The sequence below is a fragment of the Bombus pyrosoma genome, linkage group LG7, assembly GCF_014825855.1.
Source record: "Bombus pyrosoma isolate SC7728 linkage group LG7, ASM1482585v1, whole genome shotgun sequence".
Lineage (NCBI taxonomy): Eukaryota > Metazoa > Arthropoda > Insecta > Hymenoptera > Apidae > Bombus > Bombus pyrosoma.
In genome coordinates this window covers 10,765,468-10,784,634 of record NC_057776.1, presented here as the reverse complement: position 1 = coordinate 10,784,634, position 19,167 = coordinate 10,765,468, and the positions used below count along the sequence as shown (strand labels likewise).

General features: G+C 45.2%; 1 protein-coding gene across 1 annotated transcript in view; it reads left to right on the top strand.

The window, feature by feature from the left end:
- LOC122569560 (3-phosphoinositide-dependent protein kinase 1) overlaps positions 1–19,167 on the top strand; it is a 406,424-nt gene that overhangs the window by 43,844 nt on the left and 343,413 nt on the right. The window lies entirely within an intron of this gene.

Here is a 19,167-nt window from a genome sequence, read left to right as displayed (position 1 = left end):
GACGATCTAGCTTTTTTCCACGCACGTGTATGAGCAATGTTCGAAACCGTATCTTTTTTTATCCGATTTCTTTCCAACTTTCTTTGCAACTCGTACGCTTAAAAAGTACTTAGCGATCGAGTTTGGTCGATGGTTAAACGTGCTTCATTTCCGGAAGGTGTAAGGGTGAAGTTTATCGTAAAATTATTAACTCTTACCAATAATAATATGTAAAATTAAGTAGTCGTGACTTATCAAGATACGGGTAATGATTCGAAATTAGCGATCGGATTATGCGGCCTATCTGTCTGTTTCATCCGTTCCTAGCTGAAACATAGCTCTCGAGGTGTATAAATGGCATCGGGATGATTCTACGAGGGACGAATAGTTGATGGATCCTTATTTAATATCCATGTAACTTCCGACAAGCTGGTTGCCCGCTGACCCTCCCGTGTACCGACATTCTGACGAGTGCTATTGCCGATTCCGCAGGGAATTCTGACGGTAAAGTTTCACGGTTAAACGCTTCGAAATACGTAAATTGTTCGTAAACGAAACGAACTTCGATCGATCGAATTAATCTTCTTTCGGTAGCTCCTAAAATATGAAACTATGCGACCAGTGTCCTGTTTCGTAATCCCGACGTTCGATATAGATCGAGAAAGAGATATACGTCTACGTGAAAAGAAGTTAGGAAACGAGAATAAATGTAAAAAGAAAAAGAAAAAAATATAAAGCGACGAATAAATTACGAACGTCAGGATGCAAGAAACAGTAACGGTAGCCAAAGAAATAGCATTTTGCATTCCCTCTATTTATTTCTCGTTGTGGTGACTCGGTTTCAATCTTCCAGCCAGTCGACATGCATTCTGCGCTTAAATATCGAAATCTAAATCCCGTTCAGTGACGTCGGACCATGGCTCTTTCTTTCCTTTTACGTTGTTTCTTCGCCGATGTGACCACGTTCCATCCACGGTGCTTTTTCTTCCCTCCGCGTTACTACGCGTGTACATACACGGAAACGTGTGCGTGCGATACAGTCGTACCCGCGTGGTATACATAGATGCGCGCAAGCTTGCTCTTTTAAATCAAGAAAACGCAAACGAACTGCGCCATTGCTGTTAGTGGATTAAAGTCGTACTTCCAAGCGTTGGCGGCCGACGGACTTTACACCAGACGTAAGAAACGTAGAAAATGCTTTGAGTTACGCTCATGACTGCCGACTACTCGTAAACCTGCCTACTGTTTTTTTTCTTTTACCTCTAAAACAAGCACCCCCCCTCTCAGTTCCATCCCTTTCGCACTCGACGACGACGACGAGTAAAACGAAGCCCCGCTGTTGCTGATTGGATTTTCTGGATTTTCCTGGAGGACTGACCGCGGAAAAATAGGGTTCGAGGAGCGTCTCGAGGGTAACGATTTCGAGAAAATGAAAGGGAGTCAGCGATGAAGTAAGCGACACGTGACGATAAGTAAATCTCCGGGTGAGAAATACAAGCCGGGTTTCCTCTTTTAATGCCTTTAGTAGACGGCGAGATTTATGATCACGCGAAATAAAAGATAGACGAGGATGGAACGGAGGATCGTTGCTGAATTTACAAGAAAAATTTAATTGACAGATATATCGCGTGCTGTGTTTATATACTAGTTGTTCGAGGTAAGGGATCAATTGAATTAAATAAAACCGTAAGTCATTTAACCCGAGAGAAATATGCGAGAAATAATTATATACGTAACAACTCTTAAAAAGTTATCATCGAGAAGGATCAATAATATTATTGAAACAAATGGAAGACCACTTATGTTATTAAGGATTAAAGAATTTTTAGAGATGGAATAGCACGTCGCAGTTTCTCACTTATTCTTTTCATCCAATCCGAGTTAAGGATATTTCCTGTAACGTACGGCCAACCGCGTTTATCCGTGGCGAAACGGGAAAATCCCTTCTGGGCTGCCCTTAATCCGCGAGATGTTTATAGGCTGCCTACAGGGTGGTCGCGCGGAGTGGCTTCTTTCATAGTTCGGGGTCAACAGAGTGCACGAAAAAAGAGAAAAGAGAAGTGCAGTAAAGGCGTGTTATGGAGACGCGTCCGACATAAATCACCGTAGATTAACAATAAAAAAATATATTACCCCACGCGGAATGACTTACCTCTAGCTAGGGCGACAGCCACCTACAGCCCTTTTATACCGTGTGTTTGAAATAATAAACAGGACCGATGTGTCCGTGCGCCAGCGATCGTATTGGTTCTACGTGGAGGGCCGACGAGCACGTACGGCCCATAAAGGGGGCCGTAACAAGGGCCGTGAACCTTATAGACTCTCTCACGGCAACTACAAATTCTCGAGTGTTCAACGAACCGCTATCCGAATGACTCAACCTTGCCTCGAAATCGATCCTGCCATTTTTCGTGGACACGTGTTAGTTTATTACCTGCCACCTGTAACACTTCTTATCTACTACTTTAAACGTGGAATTATGGTAAATAAGGGAATGTTTGACGATGCAGAGGAGTAGAAGTAGATTGAAGCCGAGATTCCGAAAGATGGTACGTATAAAGGATGGAAGAACGAGCATCCGCTATTCCATCGTTACGTACCCCTCTCGATTTCAATAAGAATTCGCAAATCCTTAATTTTTGGTGACTATCAGGAGAGTCAAATGCAAATTGATTTATACAAGGCATGTGCGTCGATACCATAGCCGATGGAATAAAGGAATCACTCATGTTTATTAAAGTAGCGGAAGCCGACTAGGTTCCATACAAGCTATCTCTTTTTCCACTTACGGGATCAAGAATTTATACGGCCGAAGGGATCCAGCGAGTCTGGTCGATTCGCTCTGGTCGAGGGTTGAAAGACATTTTTACCCCGACCGATGCTGTTCTTCGTTCATAGGTATATGAAAACGCCCTACAGATAATGGCGAGTAACGGGAACAATGCACATTAGAGAGAGAAAGAGAGAGAGAGTTCACGGCTATCGCGTAGTACTGCATCGCACGAAACGAACAAAGTTCCATGGGATCCACCGAGCTACGGGTCCCACGAGAATACTCGCCCTTCTTCGAAAAAATACTGCCTTCTGGCTGGGCTTTGAAGTTGGCGCCGGACATTGGTAATCAGGACATCTGTCCAAGACTTTGACGCAAGTCATTACCATCAACGATTTCAACTACGTTCGCTGGAATCGTTCAAATTCCAATTTTTTTTTTAACGGTCCACCTGGTTGTAACCTTCTAACGATTTCCGTGTTAGCCGCAATTCGAGGCTTCTTCGAAAGCATCGTGTATTAGAGCTACGATACGGTTCCCTATGTGGAACCGATGATACACGTCTACCAGGGTCCAATTACCCACGCGAAACAAGCGAGGGGACCGGGATTTCCTTTCAAGGAACGTTTCTCGGACTCGTTCGGAGGCCAACATCGGCGAAACGAGCGGTTCATTAGAATCGATTAGACGAAGGGGGAACATCTTACGTGGCCAGACTTCTGGGCACCGTATTCGCTTTAAGCGAGACTGTCGCGCGGTTCTCTTTGAAAAATCATCCGGCGCATACTCTATTTCCTGCAGGTTCGTCGTCGCGCTCCTCCTCGCCAGTTCGAAGGAAAAAAGGCCGAAGAAAGAAGGGTCGAGACTGGAACACGTAATCCGGGCTAGCACGGTAATAGACTAGAACTTACGCGGAGTTTAAGGGCGTTGGTAGCGACGAAGCAATATTACGAAATGGGGCAGTTTTACAGGCAGTAAAATGTTGATTGGAATCCAGCCGATCGTTTCTCTCTTGGTTTTGCCAACCCTTCTATCCTCGTTCTGACCCGTTACCGCCAACCTCAACCCGTTTTCGTCTTTCTCTACCTTGCCCTTTGTGTACGCGCTTTTCTCTGTTTTCGTTCGTCTCGCTACAACATGATCGTTGCGCATTGGTTTTCCAATGCATACCAAGCACACACATACCGGCTGTATCTATGTACATAATACGTAATACGCGGTGGGTTGGTGCCCAACTAACGTAATCGAGACTTCATCTCTGCGTTCCCCTCCCTTGATCCCCACCCGGAACTGCCTAATTTCTGACTGGGTCTAAACGCAATTTGCAGTATCACGCCGTGAACTCTTATTTCTGCATGACGTTGCGACTCCGATCCCCCGCTCACAAAATAGGGAGTCTCCGTGAATATAATCAAAACCAAGGTAGTTTGCGTGTCACCTTCGGAAATTCCTTTTTTTTTATTTGACCTTAACTCGGCGAAATTTCAACTTGAGAAATACGCAGTTGTTAGATATAATTAAAGGAAACTTTGTTTTCCTCCTATCGCTGCAGGACAGGGATCCGTTTCCAGATTCGAGATTCGAATTACAACAGGAGCACGGTTAGAGGACGCGTTCGAATTTTCAGGAATTTGCGTGCTACAGAAACGCGGTAAAGGGCCGGAACGTCTCGTTCCAGGTCACCGTTCTGGAACATCAAAGCACGAACGAATCTAATTCGTAACGTTAGCCAGCACACGTGCCTATACACGCGCGTTAGAAAAGATACAACATCATCGTTTAGACCATTATTCTGTTATGAGATTTATGAAGTTGTTGCACCGTGATCGCATAAAGAAAGTTTGAATTGTTGCTTATTCACGTTGCCGCATTCGTTCTGGCGTTCTTCGTGATAAACCAGCGTGCAGCGTCATGCTTGTTTGAATTTTATTTCCACGTGCATGCGCTTTCGAGTCATTGCAGTTCGTTCCATGCATTCTTTCGCGAATCCTACTATCCTTTTTTTACTCGGAGAGGAAAGAAAAAATTTAACAGAACAATTATTCGATAACGATAATTATTTATTAAGGGGCGAAACTTCCTAATATCGCACTTTCCACGAAAAAATTGGGAAAGGGAGGAAATCTGTGGAAAAAAGACGAAGACGAGAGTGATCGATGGATAGAGTTTCGAGATTCCACCTGAACGGTCGATGAAGGTGTGTAAAAAAGGAGATCCCGAGGGAATAGGCTCTAACACGGTTCGGATTGCCCGGTTGTGAATACGCGTTCGGGGTCGAAATCGCGTGACGGATGCGAGGACAGTTTGAGAAACGCGCTACGCGTCCAATAGGGACGTTTATTGTGTCCAGTCTGGAGAATTTATTGCGATATGTCATCCTCTGGAAGCTGCCCAAAAAGTCGCCAAGTAGTTGGCACATTTGGGTTAACCAATCCTTCTTGAGGCTCGTTCCGAATTTACGGGAGAATTAGATTTAGCAAGATTAACGAATCGTTTCGAAACATATGTCGGTGTTGTCTTTTCTTCCGAATGTTTCTTTTTCAACCTCTTCGATCGCAAACGAAATTGGTTATATGGGAGATTTTACATTCTCGATTTCATGCATTATAGAAATTCTTACGCTTTCACGAGATTGCATCTTTCGAGCATTAATCTTGCTCGATCGGTCGTTCATGTAGCAAAACGAGAGTCGGCAGACGCTAAATTGAAGACGAAGTGACACCAAGTTCTCCAGTCGGCGGTTATCTGCATCGTCGATACAACTCCATTTATCATCCGCATTATGGTTGACAGCTGTTAATCGGTGTTCCACGGGGAAACTCAGTCGCATTTCGATTGTATAGAAGTCAACGACGAAGCCGCGAGTCTCATTGTGATTACCAAGCAATATATTAAAGTTTGGTGTCGTTCGAGAGTGTCCGGTTTCTCGGAGGCGTAAATCATGTTCACGGAGCAGAGGACGCGGCTCGTAACCACGTGACTCGTGGCCATACGAAAAAAATCACACGAGTCCACGTTCCCATATAAAGTTCGCGTACGCACGAAATCGCGTAGCTTGTAATTTGCATAATACGCGTTTATACATACCGTCGAACATGGAACACGGACAACGGCTCGACGAAGTCGATGAGACAGATGAGCAGAATATATAAGAGGAGCAAAGTCGAGCGCCGTAACCCGTCATGGGCTTTAAAGAGCACTAAATTAAAATTTGCAACAATGAATCCGGGCGGCGGTTAAACCGGGCAGCCGCTTACACGTACTGCCCATTTCCGGCGCGGGTCCAGGTGAAACCGAATATTAGCCGCGCGTTTCAAGTCATTCATTACTTCTCCCGCGTTTTTTGTCGTCTCGCCTCGTAACCTCGATAGTCGTCCGTAGAGTTCTGAAAACACTGTAGAGTGGCGGCGACCGCTGCGGCGATGCCAAAGGGAGAACATCGCTCAGGGGAGAGGGGGAGTAGAAAAAAAAAAGAAAAACGAGAGCGAGGAACACGCAACGAATCGCGCCCGGTCCGTTCCTCTTGATTTATATCTTCGCAGGAGAATTGAGATTAACGAGGTGTCTTGTTTCTTCTCGTACTTTAGTACCTTTGTCCCTTGCGTTTCGTATATGTACGAAACACCTTATTTTCGTGGTATCGGTGCGGCAGGGTTTGGGCGCGGACTGCGCGACGCGGGTTTTAAATCGGGTCTTATTCGCGAAAGCGAATTGCGTTGTCACCGGGGACACGAAGAATCTTCGCGCTGTCGTGGCACGCCCCGAATTTCCGACACCGGAATGGAAAAAGAAGAAATCCGACTGCTGCTCTAATTATTCGCGTCCTTCCTTCGAGCGTTCTTCCTGGGTAGAAAGTATATAGAGAGACCTTTGTCTGACACGAGGACGCGACGCGTTGTGCGTCATTTCGTCTTCAAAATAATCGTGCATAATTTCCTTTTTTATACACTCTGAAAGAATTAGGGAAGATCACGAAGAACGAATAATTCGTTCGCCGGTAGCCTTTTTTCTCAGGAGGCGACGCAAAGTGCTTTTTAATCTCAATGCAGGTGCGTCGGATGAGGTCATGGAGTATCTTGATCAAGATCGTCGTTTGTTATGCGCGTGGTTCTTCCAGCGGCGTCGATGAGACCAGTCGTTGCGAAGGTAGCGAGGTGAGAATGTAACCGAACAAAAGGTAAAAACGGGGACGTGGAAGAGACGTTTCTGGCAGTTTTACGTTCACCGCGGCTACATTTCCTTCCTTTGCTTTGTTCGGCATATCGTACGTTCGACCTGGGATAGCTACGCGTTATTGCGCCCAGTTATTACCATATAATATTACGGCGACACTAAGCTTTACGATCTGATCGTCACTGTTGGCCGTTGCAACCTGTGCAGCAAGTTACCGCGATCCCGCTGCTAGAACTTCCAAAGTGGAAGTCGTTCCGCCTCCCGCCGGTTTCTGTCTTCTTCCATTTCCCTTCCGTTATTCTTCCATCGTCTTTTTGATTGCTTTTTCGAACAAGAACTATGTTTTCATCTTACGAACTATTCCGGCTATCGAGTGATGCTTGTGAATCTGTGAGCCTATGCATATGAAGAACAATTATTAGGCAACGTTGGTCTAATTTTCGAAATCTTTCGAAAAACAAAATTACCGCAAAAGCAACAGATTGACAGCGACAAGATAATACTACCTATACAAAGAATATCGTTTTCTCAACTTCGTTATCCGTCAGTTTCTCTGGTGAACCGGTCGACGACAGTGACTACAACGACAAATTCATCGGCGCGCAGAATTTAAACAAACGTTCGTTCGTATCTTTCCCTTCCTCTTTATTTTTGCGTTTTGTACTTGAAGCACCCAGTCTCGCCTTGATTTCGAGGCAAAAGTTCGGAGGGCGCGTACAGTAAAAAGTTTACGGTTCGGTATCTCTCTTCCCGAGGTACCGTATTGCAACGGCGTGCACGCTGATCGAGCGAGTTAAGAGACGCGCTGCGCTGTCTGCTCGTCGGCCACGTATTTAGCTGCAAAAATTGCTCACGTAGCGGTACGTGATCGCGGCATGACGCGCCAACCCTCGGATAAGGTTATAATCAAGCAGTTAGACTCGGCTCTCGTCCCGGAGCTCGACGTGTTTTGTGGTTAATTATACCGCACGCCTTATTGTCGACCAATCCCGAACTTTCGGATGTAAAACGGATGTAAACGCAACGCTATGTCCACGGTATTTCAGCTAGATCCCCCATTTTTCTGCTCGGCTTGCTTTTTCGTAGAAAATGATCGGATTCGATGGTAGAACGTGGTGCAATAATGTGAGTAATTGTTGAAAACAAATACGGCACAAAGAATATAAATCTTTATTTCATGCTTCCACGGAAAGTTTGAAAATTATGGGAAATTTGCGAGGATACATCGATCACCTTCGTCGTTCCGATCCTCGCGATATAAAATTAAGAAATAAAAGTTAAAAACGGCGCAGTTTTATGTCCACGAGCTCGAAACACGAAGGAAGCAATTACGATCGCCGACTGCGAAACGTTCGTGCAGTTATGCGGTCAAGAGGCACTATTTTTACGTTTTACTGTTACTAGTACGCCATTTTCATAGTGTGCTTCATTACCTGAGCGAATTTGCATATAAAACAACCTAGTACGAGGAAGCGGATATGGTTAATTTCGAATTTCCATGGCACAAAGCATCCCCGTCGATGATTTCCATCGTCGAGTAACGCGTATCGTTAATCGTACTCCTTACTACTGTCGTTATATCCCTTACAATCTCAACTCCATTCCTCTCGGTTTATTCGAATTAATTTCCACGGATGATAATGAGGTGGTAACGCGTGTAATCGCAAGCGCAAAGAGACTTTCGTTGCTCGAAGAGCGAGACGAAAGCCTCTCTTTCGACAGTCGTCATTCGTACAACTTCAACGTAGAACGATATCGTTTGTGATCTTGAGCGAGAGAAAAAAAAAGTCGGGAGGATGGGAAAAATCGAAGCGGAGGAGGCAGCCACCCACTCCTACCCTCCCTCTCGCGTTCCGTGTTCGACAAACGTCGCATCCGGAAGTGACTCGATGATACAGAATATTAATGAAACTCGCCGGGACGCACACACGGCGTAGCGTCGTATCAACTTTCATCTAGTCGCAAGCTGTGGGGACTGTGAGCGGCTTGGAGGCGGTGGCCGCGCGACACGCACATGCCGTCGTTGTACGGTCTCCCGTAACACGTACGCGTCTGAAAAACGCGCGACGGCCATTACTCTCGGATCGGAGGAAGCCGTCTGGCGTCGTCTAGCGGGCCGCTCGAGGCATTAACAAAGTAGGGCTCTGGCGTAAAAAGGGGTGGGAAGATAAAACAGGTGAAACGCTAAAAAATGGGTCAGCCCGCCTTGCCGCGCGCTCACCCTTGCCCCACGGCTTACTCTCTTGCCCACGCGCAAGATCAGCTCGCACACTCGCGCGCGCAACATTTGAACATACGTCCGCTTGTGCTTGACGCGCGACCTGGCGCGCGTGTGTGCGCTCACCTACCGGGAGATTGCGTACGGGGGTGGCTGCTTCGAGTGCACACGAGTGAAACGGAGACGGTGAATCGGATTGCTACGAGAGTGAGCGAGAGAGAAAGGGACGTAGGGAGAGTCGAAAGAGCGAGAGAGGGATCGCGTCAGCCAGCCAGTCAGCGGAGGAGAGAAAAGCTAGAGCAGAGGGAGGGAGAAAGCGAGAAAGAAACAGAGAGGAAAGGGAGGGAAGAAGGATGGGTGAGTTTGGAGTTGAGTTGTCGGCGAATGAGGGCACTGAGGCTGGCGGCAGAGGGTGAGGCCAGACAGAGGCTATTGATCCACCAGGATCCACCTACCAACCCACGTTAGTGGGATAGGCTCGGTTTGAATCGTCGACCCACACACGGGCGCGCGCGAGCGCGAGCAAGCGACGCGTATATGCACGGTTACGTTGAAAACGTTTCGAAGGGCTCTCTTTCGTAAAACGTGCCCTTCGTACGAGGATTCTTACATGCGTTCGTTCCCTATCGCGTTGCACATCTGCAATTGGAGAAAACGTTTATCTTTCTTTTCTCCCTGTTTTCTAAAAGAATTTCATAAGTACGGTAATGCCGAGGAAAAAATGTAGAATTTAAGAGAGAGAGAGAGAGAGATTGTTTCCGAAAGATATAAAGAGTAAATATATCGTTCGGATAATTCGTGAAAAAACGTTTCGAGTCAGATGAAAACGCGTCGGCCGAAGGAGGCAAGAGCGTACGAACACGAGGGATTATAAAAATATTTTGAGTTGGTTTTAGAAACTTCCCGCGGCGAAATCCTTCGTGGGTAAAAGGTATCCGTATGCTTAGAAACAACTGCTATGCAAATCGAGCACGCTACCCCTTTTTACTCAACCTAGCGGACATCGTTTGACTACGTGTAGATGTAATCTGACTTTATGACACGAATAAATTTATTTTTCTGTATCAGGACTATCTGTACTTTTGGTCGTATGGTCGTACGCATCTGTAAATCAAAGAAAAGCGTGCTGGGCTACGTAATCTCTGACTTAAGAATAGGTCAAGGGCGGTTCGTTAGGTAGATGAACGTTTCTTATTATAATGGCCGCAATTAGTGATGCAATAATTACCATAAAAGTTTTATAACGAAGGAGTAACTTAATCTGGCGTAACACGATAGTGGTTACAGATGTTGTTATCGTTGGTGAAATACACATTTTCTGGTTCTTTGTCGTAGGAATTAACAAGTTCGTGCACAGTGTAAAATTTAATAAATTTCTAACGGGGAATGAAGAGAAACGATATTTCTACACGTCAGGCTACGTAATTAAATTACTCGTACAAAATTTCTAGACCGATATACCTACAGGAATTATCAAGCGCGTTATTAGGGATTTCATCATTTTCGTATTAGGCGTTTCCTCTTTAAACTTCAATTTTCAAACCTTCCATTCTCTACGTTGATTTCTCTACGCTAAATTCATACAAATTGCGCAACTTCCATTGAAAATAACAAAATTGCTAGTAGAGAAGAAAATGGTAGTATGGAATTCCGTAAGTTGGAATACCACTATAACAATAATATTTCAAATAACATATATCGCACAGCAGACATTGTTTGTGTGTCTGGAAAATTATCCCATTTTTCTGGCTCCTGCAGTTTTCTCAAATTTCCAGAGTTGCGCCCCTTGCGTGAGAAGCCGGACGATAATGCGAGAACCGACTCTAACGAAAGAGAAGAGAGAGAAACAACGAAATTGTATTGTATTGTATCTGTTTCAGCCTGATTGCCTGGAAGTTGAACTTGGTTTTACATAATTTATGAACATAAAACAAAACTAAAACTAAACCTACAGATAACTACAATAGCGTAAAAGTAAGAATGTTTTATTTATTTAATCAAACTATTTAACGTAATTTTGGCGGAAACAGTTTGTTCCACGGTTCTAATTTTTTCGAGTTCGGAAGTGGTCGGCAATGTCGTCTGAATCGTCTTTCACGGGGACGGCAGAGCGCAGGCACTTGAGGTGTTCAAATGGAATTTGCATGACGAACGCGAGGCCGAGTTTTACTCGGAGATTCGACAAGAAAATAAAAGTAACAGCCGCCGGCCGTTTAGCGGTGCACACACACATATTTTTCTGTTCCGCAGTCAGTAACGAGCATTCTGTGAGATACGGTCCGTTGCCTGCGGTATATCGCCTAAAGAGCGGCTGTTTTGCATAAATAACTGTCCGGGGAGCCGATTCAATTTTCTCTAGGCGTTCCTAACGGATCAGGTGGTTCTTAAAATGGCCCTGTCTAGCCGACACGGAAACTTTCATTCTCGGGGAAAAGCGCTTCAGGACAACCTGTTTCTGTTCTACCCATCTTTATTTTCTTTTTCTTCGTTTTTGATCGAGGAGCGTGATTGAGAAGCGTAGGAGAGAGAGAGAGAGAGAGAGAGGGTGCAGGTATGGAAAAGATATATTCGATGGGATAATCGAGGAGAAAGTTATTGCTCGGATTTTTCGCTTGAAAAGTTATAAGATATAAAATGAAGGTTTTCATCAAACGTGGTGCTTGACCGATTTTCTAGTTTTAGTGATTCACTGCAATTTTAGGTTTAAACTAAAATAAGAAATACGTCGACGGTCACATCTCGATAATTTTATGAAACATCTGTAGTTAATCCTCCTTAAAGGGGCAGGATTACAGACTACAGATATTTTTGATTTCGAATCCCCGATGCTCGTTTCCACGCACCCTCGACGTTTAATCGAACCCGCAACGTGTAATTCCAACGAAGTTCATAGACAGTTTTATGCGTTGATCGAGATTTATTCGCAGTATACGTGGCCGATCAACGGACTGGGCTGAAAAAAAAAACGGGTACCATCGATTTCATTAATATTCATTAGCGGTTTCAATTTCGACTCGCTCGTTTATCACTCGAATGAGCATCCGCGCACGGATACACGTTGATGCGCATTATTTTGCCCGCAGATAGGTTTTCGCGTTCCTTCTTCCAAAATTCGCCACTTCGGGCAAATTGGATAGAAATGAAAGCGACGACAGTGTTTGTTTTTACCCTCGTACGTTTACGTTTCTTTTATCTACGTTTATCTATAACCTACCCCTTTCGATATTTCCATTTCCTTTCCAATTACATTTATTTCGATAGTAGTAATATAAAAACACCGATGCTTCAGCACGGCCGTTAAAGGTAAATGTTTTAAAGAATCAAAGGAAGATTAAATTGAAAAGAGTTGTCGATACGTTGGCAAACATCGCGATGGTGATTACTCCGCTCGATGGAGGAAAGGGTAAACGTCGTTTTCGAGATTCTCTGTTTCAAGATATTTTTTCATATTCCCTTACAAAAAAGGACACCATACGTTCGTGCGGCATCTGTGCCTCGTAATAAACGCGATCGTCGACACATTGTTTCCACGCAACAGACATAATTTTCTCACGTTCTATTTTCGTCACAGATGTAAGCGTAGAATTTTTGTATATTCTGGTACCGGGAATTATTTACAAGCAGAATCTTTATGGATATAATCTTTAACGCGCTCTATAGAACGAATTATATGCTAAACGCAAAATTGTACCTGTATATGTATTGCTTACTAATTTGCCTATCAAATCGTGTACACGCATAGCGCTAAGTCGGTTGTATTTTAGTAAACCCTTTGATAGTATCATGGCACGAATTTTACGAAGGGCTGACCGCGCTAATACGTTTACAGATCGAATGTGTGCGCCATTAGTAAACGCTCGTAAATTCGTAACACGTGTAAATGCGAATGGAAATAATGGTATCGCGTAGCTCATTAATGGCCGCTCGGGCGATCTAACGCGATTACAGTCGATGGCCGACGCCCGATGCCTGGCTAAATATTTCGGGGAAAATTGGATCGAAGGAAAATCGAACAATAGCTCCAAGTCGTACGGTATATATCTATTCACTGGTTTTCTTGAATTTAATTTTCCGTCTCCACGATGGTGCACGGCACGTCATAGTTGTAAAACATTTTATTGAACTACTTGGGTTAAGGCGTATCCAGAGGGTAGATCGACTCGGGTAGGGGTTTGGAAATATTCGAAACCTCGAATAATAGTGTCCTTCCTCCCCAATGAAATACAATTCACGGAGGGAACATAAAAAGTCGCGATGAATTCTAATAAGACGTTCCATTTTTTTCCTTTCGATCCTTTCCGAGACATCTATCGTCTCATTAATTTTTAGATGTTGCTTGTATGAAATCACGAATTAATAATACAAAATATTTGTCACAGTATTTCTTCTAAGTAACCACACTTTCCATCCTTCGCGTATTTAGTTTTGCGCTGTATCGATTAAACATATTGATTAAAACCACGCGTTTCCTCGTTTCCACAGAGTATCCTTTTCTTTCATCGTATCTTACTCGAAGATTCGTCCATACTAATTTTCCCTCCCTTTCCTCGATCCCTCGAGCGATACTCATCTCCTGTTCCACCATTACCGAGCTCCGACAGCTCGCATAAATTCTTTATTCATAAATCACTTGGCTTTTGATATTTTTTCGCGTCGTCATCGATGCAACATACATTTCGGCCCGTGCTCCCGCGAAACGGTCCTCCTTCGCGGTGGCAACTGGCAACCCTTCGTTCGAAGGGCCGAAGAAATTCGAAGTGGCCTTTCCATCGCAGAACTGCGAGACAAGAACACGCCGAGAGATAAATAAATTACACCAACGAGCGCAATAAAGAGGAAGAGAGAAGGGGAGAAAAGAGGCAAGAGACAAAGAGAGAAACGCCGAGAGGGAATTGTGCAGGGGACAAAGGAAATGAGATCCGCGGAAAGGCGCAGATATAACGTTATAAATTTATTTATGCAATACAACTTGGTCCATTCGAATTACAATAGCGCGAAATTTAATTGGATCGTTTACAGACGGTGGTCTCGCGCGGCACGGTATCGGAATAAACGCCACCACCACCATCCCTAGCTTACCCTCGAAGCACCTCGGCCTAACCCTGCCCTCTTCTTTTTCTTTTACTTTTCTTCCTTCTCGTTCACCCTTGTGCCGGTTGTCATCGAAAAACAAAAGAGATTCCATCGACTTCCCTCGAGCACGCGGTTGGTTCCTCTCTCTTAAACTCGCTACCAGCGTACAAGGACACTCGTACACCCTTTACTTTCACCGAGACGAGCCTGGTGCCCGCAATCGTAGCGATTTTATCATTTCGCGTACAACGATAAAACAATTGGAATCGAGTGTATACTCGTCCCGTTCGAGGGCGGCTCGACGTTTTCCTTCGGTTTCCGTACGTAGTCTCGGCCCCGCTCTGCCTTTGACGGCCTAGGACACGCTTTTATCGGTTTACAGTGTGCCGCGTAAAACGAATTAATTGTATCTGTCGAGTGTGCGTCGCAATTAACCGGTTCCCTTGATGCGTTCATTTTTCATACGCGGATCTTTAAATCGTTTCAACGACGAATTTTTATTCTTTGTGCCTGATCGATAACGATCCGCGTGGATCTTAGAAGAAACGACACTGCTCCCAGATGCTCTCAATCCCGGAAAAAATGAAATTCCCAGAACAGTAAAGTATTTTTTTTTTTCATGGCGAAAACGAGTTCGCGAAACTTCAGAATTCGGGAGAGTCCCACCAGGCTGCATCAGAAAATTGCTCGCAACTAAAGCGACGAATATCCGTGTAGCTTCGTTCCCATATTTTCCACGTTCATCTTTGAAAACGTTATCGCTGACAAAGTGTCTCGAAACGAGCACAAAGCGGGCCAGAGAGCGAGATCCTGGTTAAATCGTCGTTCCTAAAAAACATTCCGTTCTCCATCCTTCGCCTCTCTACTTACCCTTCACGTCCTTCAGAACGGTTTATCTCATCGAAGCAGCCATGGAATATTATTTCTGATATAATTCTCGGTCGTTGGGTTTCCTCCTGGCCTCTGTCGTTGCATCGCGCCGCCTTCCACCCCCTTTTTCGTCGTTATAATTCCCTCTATCTTCGTTCCACCGACCCTTTCTAGTTCTTCGCTCGTTTCTCCGCGCTTTGGCTTCCCTTCAGCGACCGCAGCGCCGGCTCAGATCTCCTTCTATCCCCGTTTCATTAATTTTATCCGCACGTTTTACGAGCGGCATCCGCAGCCCGAAACAAATTAATTGCGCCACGCCACTCGAATTAATTGGCGAGCTTGCGAGTCCTTGCGGCGAAAGTTCCCGCGTAAGCGTACCTGTTTGCGATATTCAATCCAATCTTTTTCTTTTTGTTCGTCTTCTTTTGTTTCTTCGGGTTCTGCGTATTTACAGAAAGAGGATCTAGAGTGGCTGCTAGTCGGATTTGATGAAGCGAGTTCGTGTTTCAATTTTAACGCGGGGAAAGAGTATCTTGGCATGTAAAACGCGGCAGACAGCGTACGTTCGCGAACCTCTATTCCTCCCATACTCGGTCGAAACCTAAATAGCGCGATTCACGCGTAGAACGAGCATTGAAAACTCGGCGAGACGGTTTTCGGTGGGATTCGTTTCGAAGATTTTTTCAAAGTTGTCGCTTTTCTTCGTCGCTCGTCAGCTTGAATGACGGTCGACGCGCGAACAAGTTACGTTTGATAAGATCCAAAGTCGACGAACGTGCGATTTCAATCGGCGCATTGCACTGATGTCGCGTGGTACGCGTGAAACGTTCGCTAATTAAAAACGGCGCGGAAATTCTTTCAGGAAGTTTGAATCGACAGATCCGTTGAAAAGAAGTCGAGGAGGAAGTTCGGAGAGTTAATAGACGGATTTCTTCCCTCCCCATGAAAACTTCGTGCAGTCTGTGTGGCCGTGTGAAACCTTGACTCGATCTCGGTAACGAATTTGTAGAAGCGAGATTTAACCTCGTTAACCGTGTTTACGCTTCTACTTCGATCAGTCGTTGGGAAGTTAAACGAGGACATATTTAATCCGGCAAGTTAAGTACGCGAATTCGTTCGTTTCGTCTGGGACCATCTGAGACATCGATGAATAAGAGGGGACATTCTCTACGATTTCTTTCGATTGTCTCACGCTTTCAAAGATATTAATAACGTTCCTGACGATTATTCGATCGAACGCGTCGTCTATTTTTGTCTGTTTAAATTCCACTTAAACTTTCGTTAAATCGCGTCATTAAGTCGTGACCGGATAGAACACGCGCGATTCGAATTCAATCGACGAGGTTCAACGATATCGACGGCGAAGCAAACTCCCCTCGGTCAGGTCAATTTCCATCGTTATCTGGCGTGTGCTAACCGTGAAAACGGTAGAACCCTTAAAAACGTTCTTCCAATGACGACATTGTGGCGCGGCCTCGTAACACCGGGGCAATAACTAGGACCTCGGTTTATATCTGGATTTACATGTAAACGTGCGTGAATCGCGGAAACTACCTCACAGCCAACCCGCCATCGCCCCTCAACCAGCCAAGTAAATTGGTAACTAAGTGGCAGGGTAATATCGGTAACAGTTTGCCACAGGAGCTTGTTGCTGTTTGCGACGCTGCTATTGCATACACGAGCGGAAGTTGTTGGGAAGAAGGCGGAGCAGGGACGAGGCTAACGATCAGCGTAAAACTCTTCTTTGTGCGGCGCGGCGGTTCGTTCGTTCCGACTTCCGGTCCCAGCCAGGAAGGAACGTGGTTCCCTCGCGTTTACCAGGGATAACGGTGAAATTATCCTGGAATTTTTAACATCCACGCGATCTTAAATTGGTTCCACTAATTTACGATTTGAAGAGCGCGCAAGGGGAATACAAGTGTATACACGGACGTACATTTAATTCGCCTTATCGTTCGCGTCTCACCAGATGTCTCGCAATTTGTTTTCATTACGCATCTCACGAAGCTTTCATTGACCCGTGAACTCTAAATCTTCCTCTCCGTATACGGCGAAGTAGTTGCTTTTCTTCGTTTTCCTTCTATCATCGTGACAGCTGTTAATCTTGCGATAGAATGGTAAATAAAGCGACGTTCATTTGCGAGTTGCGACATACCACGCTGCGTTTTAAATTGCACGCTCGGGGAAAAAAACAAAATAAGGGGACCGCGTTACTATCTTCAATTGGAAGAATCGTGTCGTCGTTGTACGCCGTGTTAGAACGAAATGCCTACTCAAAAGTATCATAGATTCCTCGTCTGCATCCAAATAGTTTCATTGAAATCGATTACGCGTTTCGCTCGATTTACCATGCGGATGATTATCCCGTGCAGTACCTTAAGTTCGTTAGAGGAAACATTATACAGACGGTCCGGCAAGACGTTCGGCGGTGCAACGTAATCGCGTATAATTAACAGCGGTGCCATTAACGAAGCGCAGCTCGGTAGCAATAGTTACGACGGTCACGTGTGCCGCGTATCTAACGAGAGAGGGCTGCGTTGAAGCGGCGAAAGAATATTGAAAGAACGAGGCGGCCTGGCCTCGGTTAAATTAAGTGTTTCCCTTACGACTAAATGTTTCATATGGCACTTGTACCGTTTCACCGAGGTAACGCTACAATAGGCCGCAATAAAGTGTTAAGAAAACTTGGCCGGCTGACGGGACACAACAGAGAGACTACCGCGGTGGTCGGCACACCTTGAGCATACGAATATCCACATCAACTCGGCCTGTTTGTGTGTCCTCTTCGCCCTTTCTCTCTTTCTCTTCCCTTCTCACCTTACCACCACCTTTTCTTCCGCTATCTCTATTTACACGATACGTGTGTGGCCTACGATGCAACCCGTTCTTTTACACGTTCCAGCTCCTCTTCTGCTTCTCCTCTTCTGCCTCTTCTCTTCGCCCCGTTTCTCGCCTTTCCACGCCATCCTCCTTCTCTCCTCCTTTCCACCCCTATCTACTCTTCTCCCTTCCCCGAACATTCTCTCGACCATGAACACCGCTACCACGATAGGATATCGCCAAGTAAGTTCCCGCTCGTTCGAGCAGGGTCTCAATCCAATAACCATTTAAGAGCCTTACACTCGTACCTTACACGTCGAGGAAGCCGCTTTTACACCGCACCAACCTCCTTCTTGCTCCCTTATGTCCTCTATTTCTATCTTCCTCTGCTGCTCTCTTGTTTTCGCTTCTCCTCTCTAGCAGCCTTCCTCCTCGCCACCTCTAACATGCCTCCTTTTTTCCTCCCCTTTTTTTCTCTCTCTTTCTCCTCTTTATTCCTTTTGCATCCCCCTGGACACGTTGGCGGATGGTAATGGGGTTAGCCAGACCATGTAAACGTACTTAAGCGTCGCTGATACAGATAGAACATAGCGTTCACTGGATTAAAAAGCATTTGTTTCCGTATCGGTTACGCGTTGCGCGATTTCTATCGTCGGCCGGTAAATTGCGTCTTTATTAGCCATTTAACCTAGCCACGCATTGTAGCCACGATATTCACGCGAGATATAGAGAAAACTTTTAAACGATTCATCGCCATCGATATCTTACATTCTTTTTTGTCTTTCACTCGCCGATCCTCTGTCCCGAGAATATTGTTTTCCTCGTTGTCCAACGTGTCGATTAACGATGATAAATGATCGGTATTGTCGCCATGTTGGTTCGTTAATGTCGCAGTCAGGACACGATTGCAATACCTGAATGTAATTCGCGTGAAGATTTATGAAATTGCGTCCCGTCGACGCTAATACCGCGTAGTCGTACGCGTTCAGTGTCGCGATACGAAGACGCTGGAACAAAGAGGAAAGGCGGACCAAGCTATTGTTATTCTAAAATTTGCTTTTCAGAAGGCGAAGGAGTGTTATTATTAATATTCATATCACCCCTCGTGGATGCCGGAGAAGCACGGGCCCCGTTGCCCAACCATTTTCTTTCCCTCTCGTACCCCTTTCGGGTACAATGGGTTAAGTAGTGCATGTAAACATACTTAAGGGTATTTGAATGGAAGGAAAGAAGGGAAAAAACCGGTGCGGTTGAAATTAAA